We start from the raw sequence: 17170 nt of genomic DNA, 5'->3' as shown, positions 1-17170 counted from the left end.
AAACCCTCTCCTAGACAGTTTGAAAACATTAAATAAAATTCTGTATGCTAGTTGGAGTCTTATAAGTGTAAAGTTTGTGAGATATAAAAATTAAATTCCATCTACCAATGAGAAGAAAAAGTAAGCAAATACACACCAACTAAACTTTCCTGAAAGACAAAAGCCTTATGAATTCTTTTTTAGCAGTTACTAAAGCCTGTCTCCAAGTGCTTTTAATAAAGCAATTTTACTCTGAATAACCAATCACTTTTATAGGCCTGTTATCTAACAAAAATTGCCAACACAATTATGATTTATAGCTTCATTAATGCCGATGACAAAGGACAGTGAATTTAGTCAATGCTATCTTAGGTCATGGTTATTCTTGCCATCAAAAATCAAACTGACAGTAATATTTCCAACTCTGTAGAGAGAAATTAGCTTCATAAATAACATAAACATCTAATATAAAATTAGAAAATGTACGCTTTTTAGAAAGTACTGAACATTCTAGACCAGGAGTCAGAAAAATGCAGTGCATGGACCAAATCCAGGCTACTGCCTGTGTTTGTGAATAAAATTTTATCAAGGACAACCCCAGTGATTTGTTTACATATTGTCAACAGGGGCTTTCACACAAAAACAGCACAGTTGAGTAGTTGTGACAGAGACTATATGGCATACAAAGGCTAAAATATTTACTACCTGCCATCTTACAGAAAACTTGCTAACTCCTGTTCTCGTTGCAATGCATTATCTCTAGTTATGCTAGAATGGCTGCTCTCCTTTGAAAGAAAAGTAACTGAGTACCTAAATCTTTTCTGGTAGGATTCATTTAGAGATAGATAGATAGATAGATAGGTAATAGATAGAATGATAGAATGATAGATAGATAGATAGATAGATAGATAATAAATGATAGATGAATAAGGAAGTTTCTACTTACACATAATATTTTCATTAATAGCATCTAAAGGAAATGGGGGGAAGGACATTTAAAGTGCTTTACTAATCTCATTTTAAGAATCATTTTTATTCTTTAGATAATGTGTTTGACAAAGATTAGCTACCTCAAACTGTGTTCAAGAAAAGAAAACAATTTTACCATTCTTTTCCTTTGTTCAGTTAACTATTAACAGAATGTATTGACTCAGTTGCATCAATATATTTTCTACAGCATACAGCTCAGGCTGAATGCACATAATTAACTTTAAAATCTGGTTAATTTAAACTTGACTTTAATGTAAGGAACAGAAAATAAACACCTTCTTCAATTCCCCTTCCAAATAGAGATCTAAATTACTAATCATGAGTCTCAATACAGCACACATTCACACACACACACACACACACACACACACAAATTATCTCTCATATCACCTAAAATAAAAAGGGGTTATAAGAGCTGTACATTGACATTCAATATAATAATATTAGTAGCCATGTCATTGAAAGCTAACAATGTGCCAGTGCCCCAGAGACTGTCTAACTCTTCAGCAAATCTGCTTCTTCCTCTTCTAGGGACACAGCTGGAGGTCCCACTAATGGATTGTTCCTGGTCCACAGAAGTCTCTGGTGCATGGTCCTCCATACTCTCTCTTCTCATTGATTCAAAGGAGATGATCCCAGCAACCTGAAAAACCACTGTTAAAGAGGGGAGAGCTCCAAGATGGAAGAAACCTCATTCTCCAACCACAGTTGGGAGGGGAGCCTGCTGTCAATCAAGATTCCCCATTTTGTACATTCTGTGAGTGAGAAATTATCCTCTCTAATTCTTGCTCCATGATACCTTTGCTGACTTGTTTGTTACCACAGGTAGCATAGCTCCAACAGGTATTCTCATTTAATCAAAAGATATTTTTGTTATTACTGCTATGTATTTATAATGTCTACCATATACACTAGTAATTTTTATTAATATTACCACACTAATGTGTAGCAGATTCTTAAAATGTCCTAAAACTCCTTGATCTTAGAAACCCACATACCATTTTCATCACATTGTGCATAAGTCATTTCAGATATTATTATCTTTGTTAAAACCAGAAAATACTCAATAAACTACAGATAAGCATGTGAACTATAACAACGCCAATATTAGTTTGTGAATTCAGAAGAGATGGGAAGTGGCTAATAAGGCAAGACTTATATTTACACTCCTGACAAATAAATGATATTTGTGCTAATTATACAAAGGCAACAGAGATCTGACTCAAATTATCATTGGTTAATTTCCGTAAGTTTTTTTTTAATACTGGCCAAAATTAAAGAGCTCCGAGCATCTTTTATTTGTTGGAGCATGAAATAATATGTTCAAAGTGGCAAATTAGGTCCTTTAAACCTGGATTTATTTCAAAACAATTCTGGACACTTTGTGCTATTTACATTGCAATTTTCTTTTTGTATATTTTCTATTTGGCAAGCACAGAATTAAACAAGCACCAGAACCTTTCATCTTCCTTTCCCCATAAGAATTCCTACCACCACTCTCCTCTCCCTTGAGCATTAGATCCGTCTTATTCAGCTTATGTGAATAGGCTAAAATAACCGTGGGATGTTTGAAAAACTGTAAAATAACTGCCTGGGGGTTACACTTAATGATCTCAAAAAGCATTCCAGCTGACACAACCCTACGTAAAAGCCAAAAGGGAGCAGGAGGTATGACAGTAGGGGGTTGGAGATGGAAAGGAAAAGAAGCCTTTTTTTTATAAGAATGTCATTTTTGTCCTCTCGTGCTCTCATTATGTGTTGCCTACCCAGGAGTCTATAAACACTGCACTGTCAACATTCCCTACAATGAGCCAAACTCCTAATAATAGCCTGAGAGGCTTCCTTCTCCTCATTCCCTTTTCCCCCTCCTCCAGATATGCAGGATATAAACTACACATTCGTGTATGTATACAGCATGGTACATTTTACAAAGCCTGTTCAAATCTGTTTTCGCTAATCTCTAGGACAATAAGGTCCTATTCCTTGTGGCTGAAGAGATGCATGGTCATAATCCAAATGAAAAAACTGAGGCTCAGGAATGGCAGCAGCTTCCCCACATCACACCAATGCCTGGTGAAGAATGGCCACTGCGCTAGGACCCTCCACAGACCTCCTTAAACACCTTCCTAAACACCTGAAGACTTCCACCTCCATGAACACCCTCTCTCCTGAAATAGTAATAAAAAAAACTCTAATCTCCTAGTCTTTACATAAACTATGCTCATGCACGAGAATGAAGTTACCTAGCCCAGGCTAGGAATCAGTGGCCGTGGAAGGAGGCTGCCATGGACTGGGGACTTGTGTGTCGCAGAGCTGGCTGCCATGTCTTTGCTTGGGCCCCCTGCAGTTCCTGGAATCTCTGATAGCAACAGCAGGGGCCGGGAGTGCCTGTCTCCTGGCAGCCAAGCAAGAGCCACTCCTCTCTGAGGCAGCCCTCCTGAGAACCATCCTGTTCCTATTGCCAGATTTGATAACTCCAGGGTCGTGCAGGAAAAATACTGGAAATACTTAAGGGTGATTCACAAACCTCAGGTGCAAAATAAAAGCAGTGTTCATTTAATTGCTTTACAATATCAAAGGAGGTTCTTTTATGAGTGTTAGGTTATGCCTGTGAACAATACTGTCCACGAGCAAGAGATGAACCAGAAAAAGGTGTTAGTAAGAGCATGGAGGTGACTTCTGTCCACCAAGGTCAGATAGTTTTATATTTTGGCTGTATGAATCAGATGAGAATTTCTCCTCTGTCTCTAAGACCACCAACCTCCCCCAGTAATTAAATTAGTGTTTAATAGCAATGAAAGGAAACTAAGCCTGATAAATCATTCAATCCCTCAGATGTTCATTTGAACACACCTTCTCGTCCCTCCACTTACCTCCTTTGTCCTACATGAATACAAACACACACAGATAATGTGGGTACCACCTTCCATTACATCCATTACCTTCCAAATAATCTATTTTACTTAACTACTATCCATGAGTTACCATCCATGCATGTCTTTCATTTGCTTAATTACTTTTTCATTGATTCGGTAAATATTTATCCAGTGTCTAGTATGGGCCAGGTCCTTGGCTAGGTCAGCTAATCTCAATTCCACATACCTTTCCTGTGGGGCTCATTTACACATTTTCTTATTAATATCATTCACTCAACAGGTATTGACTAAGCCCCAAACCATCAAGAGGTAAGTTTGAATAGGTGGCACAGAACCAGGCTATTATTGCTTTATTCTACTTCCCTCCAAGTGTCTCAACTCTTCTCCAAATTCCTGCTATTACTGTGGATTCTTTTGCACAGTTGGACACAGCTCAGTGTAGCTGTCCCTCATGGAGCCTCCAGTCTCCAAGGCACTGAACCAGTCACTGGAGGGGAAAAACAAACAAGACACTATCCCTGCCCCTCAAAGCCTCCCCAGTCCAGCAGGTGACTATACTATGCTGTGCGGAGGGCAGTCAGAGAAGCCCAATCAAAGGCTGCAGGTAAGAAAGAAAGCAGGCTAGAAACATGTGTAGCTTGTACATTCTGTGACCAGGCCAGGAACTTAATACACATGACCTTGCATATGAACGATTTTACGATCACCATTCTACGTGTGAGGAAACTGAGGCTCAGAAGGGTGAAATAACTTACCTAAGTCTGTCTGACCCACAAGGCAAGAATGTTCATTCCTTTACACCAGACTTTCCCACAGTCGTCATAGCTCAACAGCCCTGCCATCCGTATTCCCTGCAGCTTTTATATCCCAGATGCTCCCAGATGGGGAGGCTTCAGACACAGGACCACAATCTGTCAGAAAGAAAGAAAATGGGAGCTTTTATATGTCTTTGAAGAGAGTGACCTTTTAAAGGATAGTCACAATATCAAATAACAATGACAAAGTTACAGTTTACAAAGTAATTTATCATTTAATGCACACATGGTAAATGCTATGGGAGTATACTAAAAAAGTTTTTTTTAAAAATTAGTGTGATATGGAAAAAAGAAACTTCACCCCCAACCACCACCAACATTATCATCATCGACCTAAACAAGCACTTGCTATGTGAGCTCTAGACTTCAAGAATACTTTCAGAATTTTATAAAAGTAAAATTTCCAGCTCTGCTAATGCTCTTCCTCATCATGGGCCAAGAGAATGCTTTACCAGTGCTCTGTTAACTTACCTGTCTCCTTCTTTATCCCTGTTAACTTCATGCTGCTAACTTGGAGTGGCACTTCCAAGGCCTATGAGGTGAGTGTGCTTGCCTCCAGATCTCAAACAGAAAAATTAAGAAATACAAGAAGTACCCACTCCTTGTATCAATTGATCATGAATATGTGGGAGGCTGAGCACAGGTGTGAATCAGATGGCACCCAGACTTGGCAGATAAAGTCTATAATTAAATAACTCCAATACTCCAAGAAAAGGTCAAGTGTCATAAGTGGGTATGGAGAAAAAAATAATCTGTGAGTTCAAAAAGGAGAACTATTGAATTCTAGAAACTCTTAGAAAATCTTTAAAATGGAATAATTTCACTGTTGTTTTGGAAGATGACGTGAGTGGGTTTTTAGAATTGCTGTTTTCTAAGTGGTAAGTTTCCATTCTAAGTATTTTTGGAGGAATTCTAAAAGCCCTGGTGCCTTCAAATTATAGTTCCAGGAATGCCAAATAAGCAACTGTTGATTGGGGTCACACACAAAAAGTCTGTGTTCCCAGATTAGAGAAGCGCTTCAGAAAGACTTAGTATTGGTTGCCATCAAAATTGTATTACAATTATAGGTAGCAATGAAGATTTTCATGGAACCCTGAAAGAAAGAAGAAAAAAAAACTGGAAAATTTTAAGCTGGAGAGAGAGACATTAGCTCCTATTGGGGGTTGGTGGTAAGTTTCATTTTAAAATAAGATTTTATCATCTCTTACACACATGGTCTTTCTATAATAAGAGAAAGTAAGTTTAGAACAAATGTTCCCAGAGAAAAAAAAAGAAAATCACAAACAAAGGTACAAAGAATAGAGCCATTTTTCTATTGTTCTATTATTATGAAACATGAGAAGACCCCTGGATGCCAGATACCTGATATAAATGGTTCAGTGTGTCCAGCTTACGATGGGAAACGCTCCTCTGTGCTCAGACCAGAATGCAGAGCCTTGAGCAGCATGTAGACTTCTTCCAGATGCATTGATTACATGCTCAATTATGTAAACCAGATCCAGACACTTGTTTAGCTCTCACAAGTTTCAATATAGGAAGGTTTCCCCAGAAATGTGTACATTGATGTTTCCCCAGAAATGTGTACGTTGATGTTAACCATCTTGCAAAGAAGGCTATCATCTGTACACAAGTTACCCAGATGATGGATTATGTTCCTCCAACAAAAATGATCCTTCCTTATACAGTAAATAAGACTCCTTGCCATCTCAAACCATGTTGCAAACCTACTACAGGGCCACTGAGTTAATGAACTCCGGTTCTTAAAAATTATTTATGTCAATAATCCCCTTCATCACTATAAAAAAATAAGAATATGCTGTATCCACTTACCAGGCTACATAATAGCCTACTCATGTGAACTTTCTTCCCATGGCTTTCTCAGCAAAGATGTTGTTTTATGGATGAATCTCATTTAGAAAATTTTCCATGTAGGTCAGGAGAAACTTCTATTTCAATCCATTATAAACAATGTACTCTAACATTTATTGAATATGCTCAAATTTTTTGAAAAATAATTTAGCAATCTTTATAAAAGATCTTCAAAGATAAAAGCCTTCGCCCAATAAAATCCTCCTTTTAAGTATATGTCCCAGGGAAGTCAGAACGTGCCTAAAGATTTATGTGCAATGTTCTCAGTGTCATACTATTCACAAAACTGAAAAAAAAACAAAGTCCAATTTTTACCATAGTAAAAAATCATTATGAACCCATTGGTTGGAACAATATAAGTCATTAAAATGTTTTTTAACAAATATTTAATCATGTAGAGAAATTCTCATAATTCAAAGTTACAAGAAAAAAAATTAAAGAGGGAGAATAAAAACTCACTGGGAAGCCATCTCCAACTTCACAAATAAGTATAGGCATGAACCAAATGCATGCTTAGAATATACCAAGATGCTAAAAGTGTAAGAGCTCTATTATGAATAATTCTTATTTTCTTCTCTAACTTTCCTATATTTTAAAAGTATTTACAATGAAAATGTACTAATTTTTTACAGGAAGACATAGACCAACACCATTTCTGTCAGTGTTGCTCAGTGATAGAAAAACAGGTATGATTGTTGGTGTGTGAGGGGACCACAAATAAGGAAAGAAGGCCAGTCTCCAAAAGATGAGTGAAAGCCATAGAAAAATGTGACCAGCCATTTGTAGCAGGAACCAATGTTTTAAATAAAGAGGCCTTGCTGAGGAGTATGCCTTAACTCAAAAATTCCAATAAAAGAGATGTAGTCTCAGGAAGGCAGAGCAGGGACACACACACACACACACACACACACACGCACGCACACATGCACACATGCACACAAAACCTCCTCAGCTAGAGAGAGAGAGAAACAGAGAGAAGGAGAGACAGAGACAAAGAGACCTCAAACAGTAAAAGCAACAAGAGTGGCCATAATTCTTTAGCTCTCAGTGCCAAGCCAGGTGTTTCAGGAATTGAACTCCATCAACCTGTTTATAGTCTGCCCAGAAGTTCCATCTTCTGGCTAAAATCTGTCTACCCTACAATTTACCTACTCCAAAACACTCATCCTGCTCCATAATATGCCTTGTTTTTCCAAGTTCCTGGGTCTATGGTCACGTTTTTCCCTTCTCCCCTTCTCTTTGCCTTCAAACCAAGTCAGATTTAGAGAGGCATCTGGTCATTAGAAATTTTTAAAGTTCCCAGGTAATTTGAATGTGCAGCCAAATGTGGGGAATCACTTATCTGGTCTCTGTTCATTTCTATTTTTGTGTCTGTCCCCCTAGCACCACCCCTTACCATCTCCCACAAATTGAATCAATAAATAACAGGGACTTGTCCATTCATTCATTCCTTCATTCAATGGGTATTTACTATGTGCCTTTATGTGCGAGGCATTATTAATTTTCATATCTGACCTCCTTTGTCTCCTTCCTGCCCATTCAACATCTAGCATATAGCTTGGCTTAGAATAAAAACTCAATAAAACTGTGTTTTAATTCACTGAAATCATCACTAGGGATTTCCAGCCCTTAATCACTGTCTTAAATCGCTCTTCTTTAAGAGTGTCAATTAGCTAAGGTGTCAGGCACTTAACTTCTTTTTAACATTATACTAACTTTGTATATTTTAGATCTGGAAAGGATCTTAAAATCCAACTGTCTCTAGGATACAACTCTAAGGATAGTGTTTGTTCTGAACAGTCCCTCTCACACAACACAAGGAATTCATACATTTAAAATGTAAGTACAATGACTTCACAAAAGAATATTTACATGGGAAGTAGAAACCTCATTTCTTTTTGGTTAGGATAAGAAGGAAACACGTGACAAAAAGGTGACATCTATTAAATTAGTGTAAAGTCTTCTCGAGTACTCACATGATATGGTATTTAACTGAAAACTCCTGAGGCTCCCTGTTCTCTATTGAGTAAAATCCAAAGGCTGTTCCCACTCTTTAAACCCTTCCTTCAGGGCCGTGCTCCCTCCCCTTCCAACCCCTCTCTCCTCCTCAGCCCACCTTCTTCTAAAGGCACTATTTGTAATAAAGTTTGCTAATCTCCCAAACATGGTTTGCTTACTCTTTTCTTCCTGCCATACACATTCTTCCCTTCTGGGCTCTCACATGAAAAGGGAATGGCAATACTAATTTTTTTTTTTTTTTTGCCTTTCCCCTCAGGCTTTCATACCGGCAGTTAATTAAATGTGGATTTCCACTAGCTCAATCTGTTTCAGGAAACAGAAAAGTCAAAAAGAGCAAAGGACTTAAAGTCTCCCTTGATAAGTCCTAATTAACTGGCCAATCAGAAATCATCCTAGTGTTTAGGCTAATAATTGTGCCCAGGTATGATTTCATGCAAAGTTTAAATAGCACATACTCAAAACAAGTTAGAGAAGAGGATATCCATAAAAGACGGGTTGAAGGGAGGTCAGTTTGATTCAAAAGTGCATGCATTTGAGCACTCTGCTGCCACTGAAGTTCAGTTACACATACACACGCACACGCACAAACATATGTACACACAAGTACAAGTGCACACATACATGCACATGTCCATACACACAGAGAGACACAAACACATACTTGCACGTCTGTGTACATATACACGCAGATACATACTAACATACTTGGAAAAAACCACACATATACTACTCATACATAGCTGCACATATCCATATCCACACATATGCACATGTACACAAATCCACATGTATGCACACTCTTATTTTACCTCCCAAACAAAAGTCTAAGTTCCATGAGGCTGGTACCATGTCCTCTACTTGTAAATTTCCACAGCACTTGGCACTGAGCTGAGCCCACATGAAGTACTCAACAAATACAAGTTAACTCAAAACGTTTACATAATTTTCTACATTGGTATGTCTAAATTTACTAATCATTTGACCTTCTTTATATAACTTCATATCTTGTTTTTTCCAACTGAAAACTGAAAAACCCCTACTTTTCTCATAAAATTATAGGGATGCTCAAAGCTCATGATCCTGGAGCACATGCACTTTTGTAAAGGGGAATGCAAATTTGATAAGGTTCATAATCTCATCAAGTTCTATATAAAATAAGACTGGAGATGAAAGGAATGTTCATAGAGAGAGATGGAATAATCTGAGGAGCAGGAAGTTTAGATTTTCTTTTCTGAAAAGAGCAGCCTTGTTTTGTTTGCTTTTTGGCTTTTACGTGTTTAAAGATAATGCTGATTTGACTTTAGTGTTCCATGTTACAGTATCATACTAATTGTTCTTAGGGAAAGAAGGAATAGAAAGTGGCAGAATTATTGAGTACATTTCAGGCCTGTGAATGGATTTGCATGTTAAGAGAAACCAAACACGATCCTCGGATTGAGGCTCAAATACACATGAGACATGACATTAAACCTGATCCACAACTACATCTAAGCCCTTCAAGGCTACTTGATATACTTGAAGCAGAATGTTTTATCATAAAGCTGTGTTTTTCAAACTCTTTTACATTGTGGCCAGGCAGTGGGAAGAATAATGCCCTCCTACAAGTCTACACTCTAATATTCAGACCTTGAATATATGAGGCTAAATTCAGGACCTAAAATAAGTGACAAAGCAGGCATCTTTACCCAGCAAGCACCTTATAGGACTATCTTTTCTCTCCTAAGGTTATCTGAAAATATGTGGCTCACAAATCTTTTAATAGTCTCTGACACCTAGATAAGCCCACAGTAGATGCTCAGTAAATATATCTGAATGAGCAAATAAATGAGCAAATAGATGAAGAGATGAATTTGGTTGACCTTAGCACATCTTTTAGATCAGGATTTTTCAACCTCGGTACTATTGATATCTTGAGCGAAACAATCCTTTGTTGTAGGGGACTGTCTGTGCATTATAGGATGCTTAGTAGCATCCCTGACCTCTCCCCACAAGATGCCATTAGCATCCCCCACCAATTGTGAGAATCAAAAATGTCCCAATCGGGGGTGCAAAATTGCCCCTGGTTAAGAACCTCCACTTTAGAACAAAGGTCCTCAGCTATGGTTGCATGTGAGAATAACTTAGAAAGACTTTCAAACACCCAAGGCTTAGAGCACACTTCAAATTAATCAAGTCAGACTCATTCAGGGTGGCATCTAGTCATCAGTAGTTTCCAAAAGCACTCAAGTGATTCCCATATGCAGCCAAATGTTGAGAATCACTTCTCTAGCTGCTCACTATTAACACTGTGGTCTTTGGACCAGCAGCTGGGCATTACCTTGGGAGAAATGGAGAATCTCAGGCCCTACCTGAGACTCAGACTCAAGACAGAGTCCAGGCAGGAGACAGAAACCACACCAATTATTTAAACAGTGAGAATTTCATATAAAGAATTGTTAACTGGAAACTAGATGAGGATGGCAGAGTGGGAAGACGCCGAGCTCATCTCCTCCCGCAGACAAACCAGAACTACAACTACTTGCAGAACGAGTATCTCTGATAACTGGAGATTAACAGAAAAGACTTCACACACAACTAAGGACATAAAGAAAACTCACACTGAGATGGGCAGGAGAGGCAGAGACACAGTCTAATCAGGATGCACATCGCTGGAGCAGCAACCTGCAAATGAGAGGGCTATCACAATCATAGAGACCCTCCCTGACAAATGAGGGGTCTGAGCCCAGCATTGGGTTCTCCAGCCCAGGGGACCTGTACCAGGAAGTAGAGACCCGCTAAGGTCTGACTTAAATGAGCAGGTCTTTTGTCCAGGAGAGCTGGAGAGCAGCAGGAAACCAAGACTTTGCTCTCCAAGGGCACAAGTACAATCTTACTCACTCTAAGTCCCAGTGCAGAGGCAGCAGTTTGAAAAGTACCGTGGTTACACTTGAAGGCGAATCACTGACAAATTTTAGGGCATATGCCAAAGGGGCAGGGATCTGTTAGAATATTGTCTGATGGAAGGACTGGCAGCCATCTCTTTTTTTTACTCCCCTTCCACCCACCTGGCCTGGCACTGGTGGGAGCCATTTCTGATACTGTCCATGTGCTGTGCCAGCACCACTGGCTCTGCCCTGGGGTTCCCCTGCACACTCACCCTGCCCAACCTGCCTACCCCGGCCAGGGCACTTCTCGAGCACTTCCCTGCCCCATCACACCCAGAGGAAATAAAGTCTAGATAAATAAGTAAAAAGATCAAGGAAACTAAGAGGTAGTTCTTTGAGAAGACAAGGAAAATTGATAAATCTTCAGGAAGATTCATTAAGAAAAAAAGGCGGGGGCCTGGATGACTCAGTCAGTTAAGTGTCTGACTCTTGATTTCAGCTCAGGTCATGATTTCACGCTTCATGAGCTCGAGCCCTGCATCAGGTACCGTGCTGACAGTGCAGAGCCTACTTGGGATTCTCTCTCTCTCCGCCCCACCCCGCCCCTCTCCCACTCATTCTTTTCTGTCTCTCTCTCAAAAATAAATAAATAAAAAGAAAAAAGAAAAAGAGAGAGAGGGCCCAAATAAACAAAATCAGAAATCAAAGAGAGATTACACCGATACCACAGAAATACAAAGGATCATAAAAGACTACTACAAATAATTATATACCAACAAATAAGACAACCCCAAAGAAATGTATAAATTCCCAGAAACATGCAATCTACTAAGACTGAATCAGGAATAGGAAATCTGAATGGATTTATCCCTATTAATAAAATTGAATCAGTATTCAAAAATTACCGACAAACAGAAGTTCAGAACCAGATGGCTTCACAGGTGAATTCTACCAAACATTTAAAGAGTTAATACCTATCCTTCTCAAACTATTTCAAAAAATGGATAAAGAAAGGAAGGCTCCCAAACTCATTCTATGAGGCTAGCATTGCTCTGATACCAAAACCAGACAAAAACACCACACACACACACAAAAGAAAATTACAGGCCAATATCCCTGACGAACACAGATGCAAAAATCCTCAACAAAATATTAGCAAACTGAATTCAAACCACATTAAGAAAGGATCATATACCACAGTCAATACAAGGAATCCCTTGTATTCCAGGGATACAAGGATGGATGGTTCAGTATCTGCAAATCAATCAACATGATCCACCACATTCACAAAAAGAATGGTGAATATCATAAATCATATGATCATCTCAATAGATGCAGAAAAAGCATTTGATAAAATTCAATATTTGTGATAGATAAAAACTCAATAAATGTCAGATATGATAAACCCACAGCTAAAATCATATTCAACAGTGAAAAGCTAAACGCTTTTCCTCTAAAATCATGAATAAAACAAAGATTCCCACTCTCGCCATTTTTATTCAACATAGTGTTGGACGTCCAAGCCACCAGCAAGCAGATAAGAAAAAGAAATATAGGCATCCAAATTGGAAAAGAAGTAAAACTGTCACTATTTGCAGATGGCATGATACCATGTATAGAAAAACCCCCCACCAAAAAAACTACTTGAACTAATAAATGAATTCAGTAAAATCACACAATATAAAATTAAAATATAGATTATATATAATAGATTTGTATTTCTATGTACTAATAATGAACTACCGGAAAGAGAAACTAAGAAAACAATCCCATTTACAACTTATCAAAGAATAAAATATCTAAGGATCAATTTAACCAAGGAAGTGAAAGACCTATGCTCTGAAAGCTAGAAGATAATAATGAAAGAAATTGAAGATGACACAAATAAATGAAAAGATATGCCATGCTCATGGTTTGGAAGAATTAATATTGTTAAAATGTCCATATTACCCAAAGCAATCCACGGAATCAATACAATCCCTATCAAAAGATCAGTGGCATTTTTCACAGAGGTAGAACAAGTAACCCAAAACTTTGTATGGAAACACAAAAAACCTGAATAGCAAAAGCGATCCTGAAAAGGGAGAATAAAAGCTGGAGGTATGATACTCCCTGATTTCAAGCTATACTACAAAACTACAGCGATCAAAACAGTATGGTACTGGCACAAAAACAGACACATGGATCAATAGCATGGAGTAGAGAGAGCCTAGAGAGAAACCCATGCTTACATGGTCAACTAATTTTTGACAAAGGAGGCAAGAATATACAAGGGGGAAAAGACAGTCTCTTTAGTGAATGATGCTGGGAAACCTGGACAACTACGTGCAAAACAATGAAATTGAACCACTTTCTTACACCAAAATGATTTTTGAGTTTATTTTTTTATATGGTGTAAGAACAAAAAGAAAACACTAATTTGAAAAGATATTTGCACCCCTTTGTTCATCGCATTATTTACATGCCAACCTATCGAAGTACCTATCAATAGATGAGTGGATAGATAAAGGGTAGTATACACACACATACACACATACACACACACACACACACACACAATGGAATATCACTCAGCCATAAAAAAGAATAAAATCTTGCCATTTGCAACAACATGGGTGGATCTAGGGGATATTATACTAAGTGAAATAAATCAGACAGAAAAATACCATATGATTTCACTCAAATGCAGAATCTAAAAAACAAAACAAATGAACAAACAAAATAGAAACAGACCTATAGATACAGAGAACAATCTGGAGACTACCAGAGGGTCGGAGAGTGTGGGAACAGGCAAAATAAGGGAAGATGAAAAGGTAGAAACTTCCAGTTATAAAATAATTAAATTACAGGGATGTAATGTAAAGCGTAGGAAATTTAGTTAATATTGTGGCAACTGTGTATGATTTAGCTAGATTTAGTGGTGATCACTTCATAATGTATATAAACATTGAAGCACTGTGTTGTATACCTGAAACTAATATAATAGTGTATGGCGTCTACACTTAAATCAAAAAAAAGTTTTTAATTGTTCATTAAATTATTAAAGTTGTTAAGTAGGTAATTGAAAGAGTAAAAATAAAGGTCAACTATATTAGGGAGATAACAACTGCAGAAAGCAGTGACCGCCTTTAAGCTTAGGGAAATACAGGAAAGAGGTTGAAACCTCTGACAGGGGAGTTGCATGGCCAGTGCTGGGGTCTCTGAAGGGCACAATGAAGTTCATCTTGAGAAGGCTGGAAAAACTGAAAATTGCCACAGTAAGGACGCGCTGCTCCCAGATGGGAGAAGCACTGCTGAGGTGATGTTCACAGGGGCAGCAAGTAGACAGATCCTTTCTCCCTCCTCCAGCTCTGCAGTCTCCCTCTAGTGCCCCAACTGGAAAAGTCTATCTAGCATGGAGCCAGCTGGCAAAGCATCCATGTGGTTTGCAGAGTCCAGCCCTTGCAACACCAAGGGGAGCTTGAAAGTGTGGGTTTGGAGTTGAGAGACAATAGTTTAACAAAGGCACATCCACTGATTCAGAATCTGCATTTTAGCAAGATCCCCAGGGGGTTCCCATGCACATCAAGGTGTAGGAAATCCTGCTGCAGAGTCTGTCACTTCTTTTATCAATCCTGACTTTTAAACAAGTTACCTTAAACAAGTTACAAGTTAGTCAGTAGCTTGGCGGCAACCCCCTACTTGCAAATAATCACAATGCCAATGGTGTATTATTGTGGTTTTATACGTCTTATTGTCTCATATGTCAAGGGAGAAAGAAATGAATTCAGGCTCTGTGTTCTCTTAAAAACTCAGTATTTCCCTCTCTGTTTTTTCCCCTTCTAGTTCAAAGTATTACAAGCAAAAGCAAGTCGGCATTCTTTTGTTTCTTAGTACTTCCTTAAATGGCTAAGTAAAATCCAAAAACTTCAAGTGTGCAATTAATATCAACACAACAAGAGCCCTCAAGAAGATTCTGGGTCCTTTAACTCACCAGGGGACCAGTAAGTCTGAGAACTGAGTATTTCTTTACCACACAGCGCCTCAGCTTCTCTCCGGGAAAGAGGCTGGAGTGTCTCACTCCACCAGGCATCTGGCAAATGTGCCTTATTCACCACAAGAGATACCAGGTGGGAAAGCATGGCGGCTCAGTGCCCACATACGGACGCAGCTGAAGAACATAACTGGTCCGCAAACGTCCTCCTCCAGAGCATCAGCATGTTCTCCATAGCATCACCTTGGCATAGCCAGCACGGTCCCAGGACAGGGGGTTTATTTGTGAACGTTCCTGGTACGCTTCTGCCACCCAGTGGACATCCTTAACTCTTATGCTTGGACTTCAAGTGTGAAGTCTAGCGTTTTGAATTTATTTAAAGCTGAAGTATAATCGTTCCTAAAAACTGCCAATCTTTTTAATAAATGCATTAGAAAGTTATTTTAAATGGAATATATTCACACATGTGGGCAAGTGTAAACAACATATGCACACATATTCAATTTTACATAAATGGAAATTTATAGTATGCTTTTATAGTGAGAACACAGCTCATATGAAAGTGTGAATGAAAACAAAATGACTTTTTTTTCAAATGTGGGAAGATTCTTCATAGTTCCAAAATACACTAAGATCAGAGTTCCATATATAGGTACATGTTCAGTTTTTACGTTCAAACATTATAAATTCTCTTTCAACTTTCGCATGAAGTAAAAAAATCAAGTAACACAAAAAGTGTCAAGTATTTTGATTCAAACGTTCACATTTGTTGCAGTCTTGCCAAAATATTTTATTTTATGAGATTGTTTTGTTTGTGTATAGGGTTATTTTTCTCACATATTTTATCAACCATGGATTCTGAGATTTTTAAGTTCTTTAAGACAATCCATGTGAAATTTAGGGATTATTCTGAATGTGGATGGGTAAATTGATGAGTAAATATGCTGATAAAATATTATATGACATTCTTCAAAGAACAACAAAAAATTGTAATTCCTAATAATCATGTATTTACTATGTAGAAACTAGAAGGCCAGATGTCTTACATTAAAAGGGGGGGAAACCCCAGTTTTAAATCATCTTATGAATTTATTAATGATTTTTGATAATTAATGAAATAAAATATGAGATTATAGATAAAGACCCTTCTGAAAATTTCATATCCTTAGGCAACTCTGACTCCATTGCTAGCAAACATATTATAGAAATCCTGCTCTTGAGTAAAAAAAAAAAAAAAAAATCACAGAAATTTAAGAAACATTAAGAAAAGTTTAAGGAGATAGAGAAAACACATGAAAGCTATTTGATTTTTAAATTTCATTAAAATAAATAAAAAGTTACATGACAATTTCCAAGCAGTTAGCTAATTATGCAAAAATGATTTCAGGCATTAGAAACTAGCATGAAAAGGGAGAAAGGTTTTTATCGTGTTATGTTTCAACTGAACTTGAACTATAACAGCTGAGATGCACCAGCTCCTTTTGGAATTTATCCTGGTTCATTGCAAAGTGCATATGGCAAAAACTGCATGTGGTGAGTCAAACTCAATTAAAATAAGACCAGAAAATTGATTTGAAATGGCAATTTAGTTGAACCAGAATTGGACCCAAATTATTTTGTTACTCTACCAATCAAAATCATTCCAAACTCGTATCTTCACTTTATTAAACTAAATAAGGCTATCATTACAATTGCATTTTGATGTTGAATCATACAAAAAGGCAAGATTAAATTAAGTAGCAATTTTCTGCTTCCTTTATGAGTTCGCTGCAATGTGTGAGAGCT

The 17170-nt window shown here is 37.9% G+C and overlaps 1 protein-coding gene across 1 annotated transcript in view; it reads right to left on the bottom strand.

The window, feature by feature from the left end:
- Window positions 1-4731, bottom strand: part of COL21A1 (collagen type XXI alpha 1 chain) — a 199054-nt gene extending 194323 nt beyond the window's left edge. Inside the window, exon 1 of the mRNA XM_053222660.1 lies at window positions 4601-4731. The gene's annotated coding sequence lies outside the window, so the exon portion shown is untranslated. The remainder of the gene's footprint in view (window positions 1-4600) is intronic.
- Window positions 4732-17170: the final 12439 nt, after the last annotated feature.

Source organism: Acinonyx jubatus, chromosome B2 (genome assembly GCF_027475565.1).
Source record: "Acinonyx jubatus isolate Ajub_Pintada_27869175 chromosome B2, VMU_Ajub_asm_v1.0, whole genome shotgun sequence".
Classification (NCBI taxonomy): Eukaryota; Metazoa; Chordata; class Mammalia; order Carnivora; family Felidae; genus Acinonyx; species Acinonyx jubatus.
Note: the sequence above shows the minus strand (reverse complement) of the source record. Positions and strands in the feature narration are given on the sequence as shown.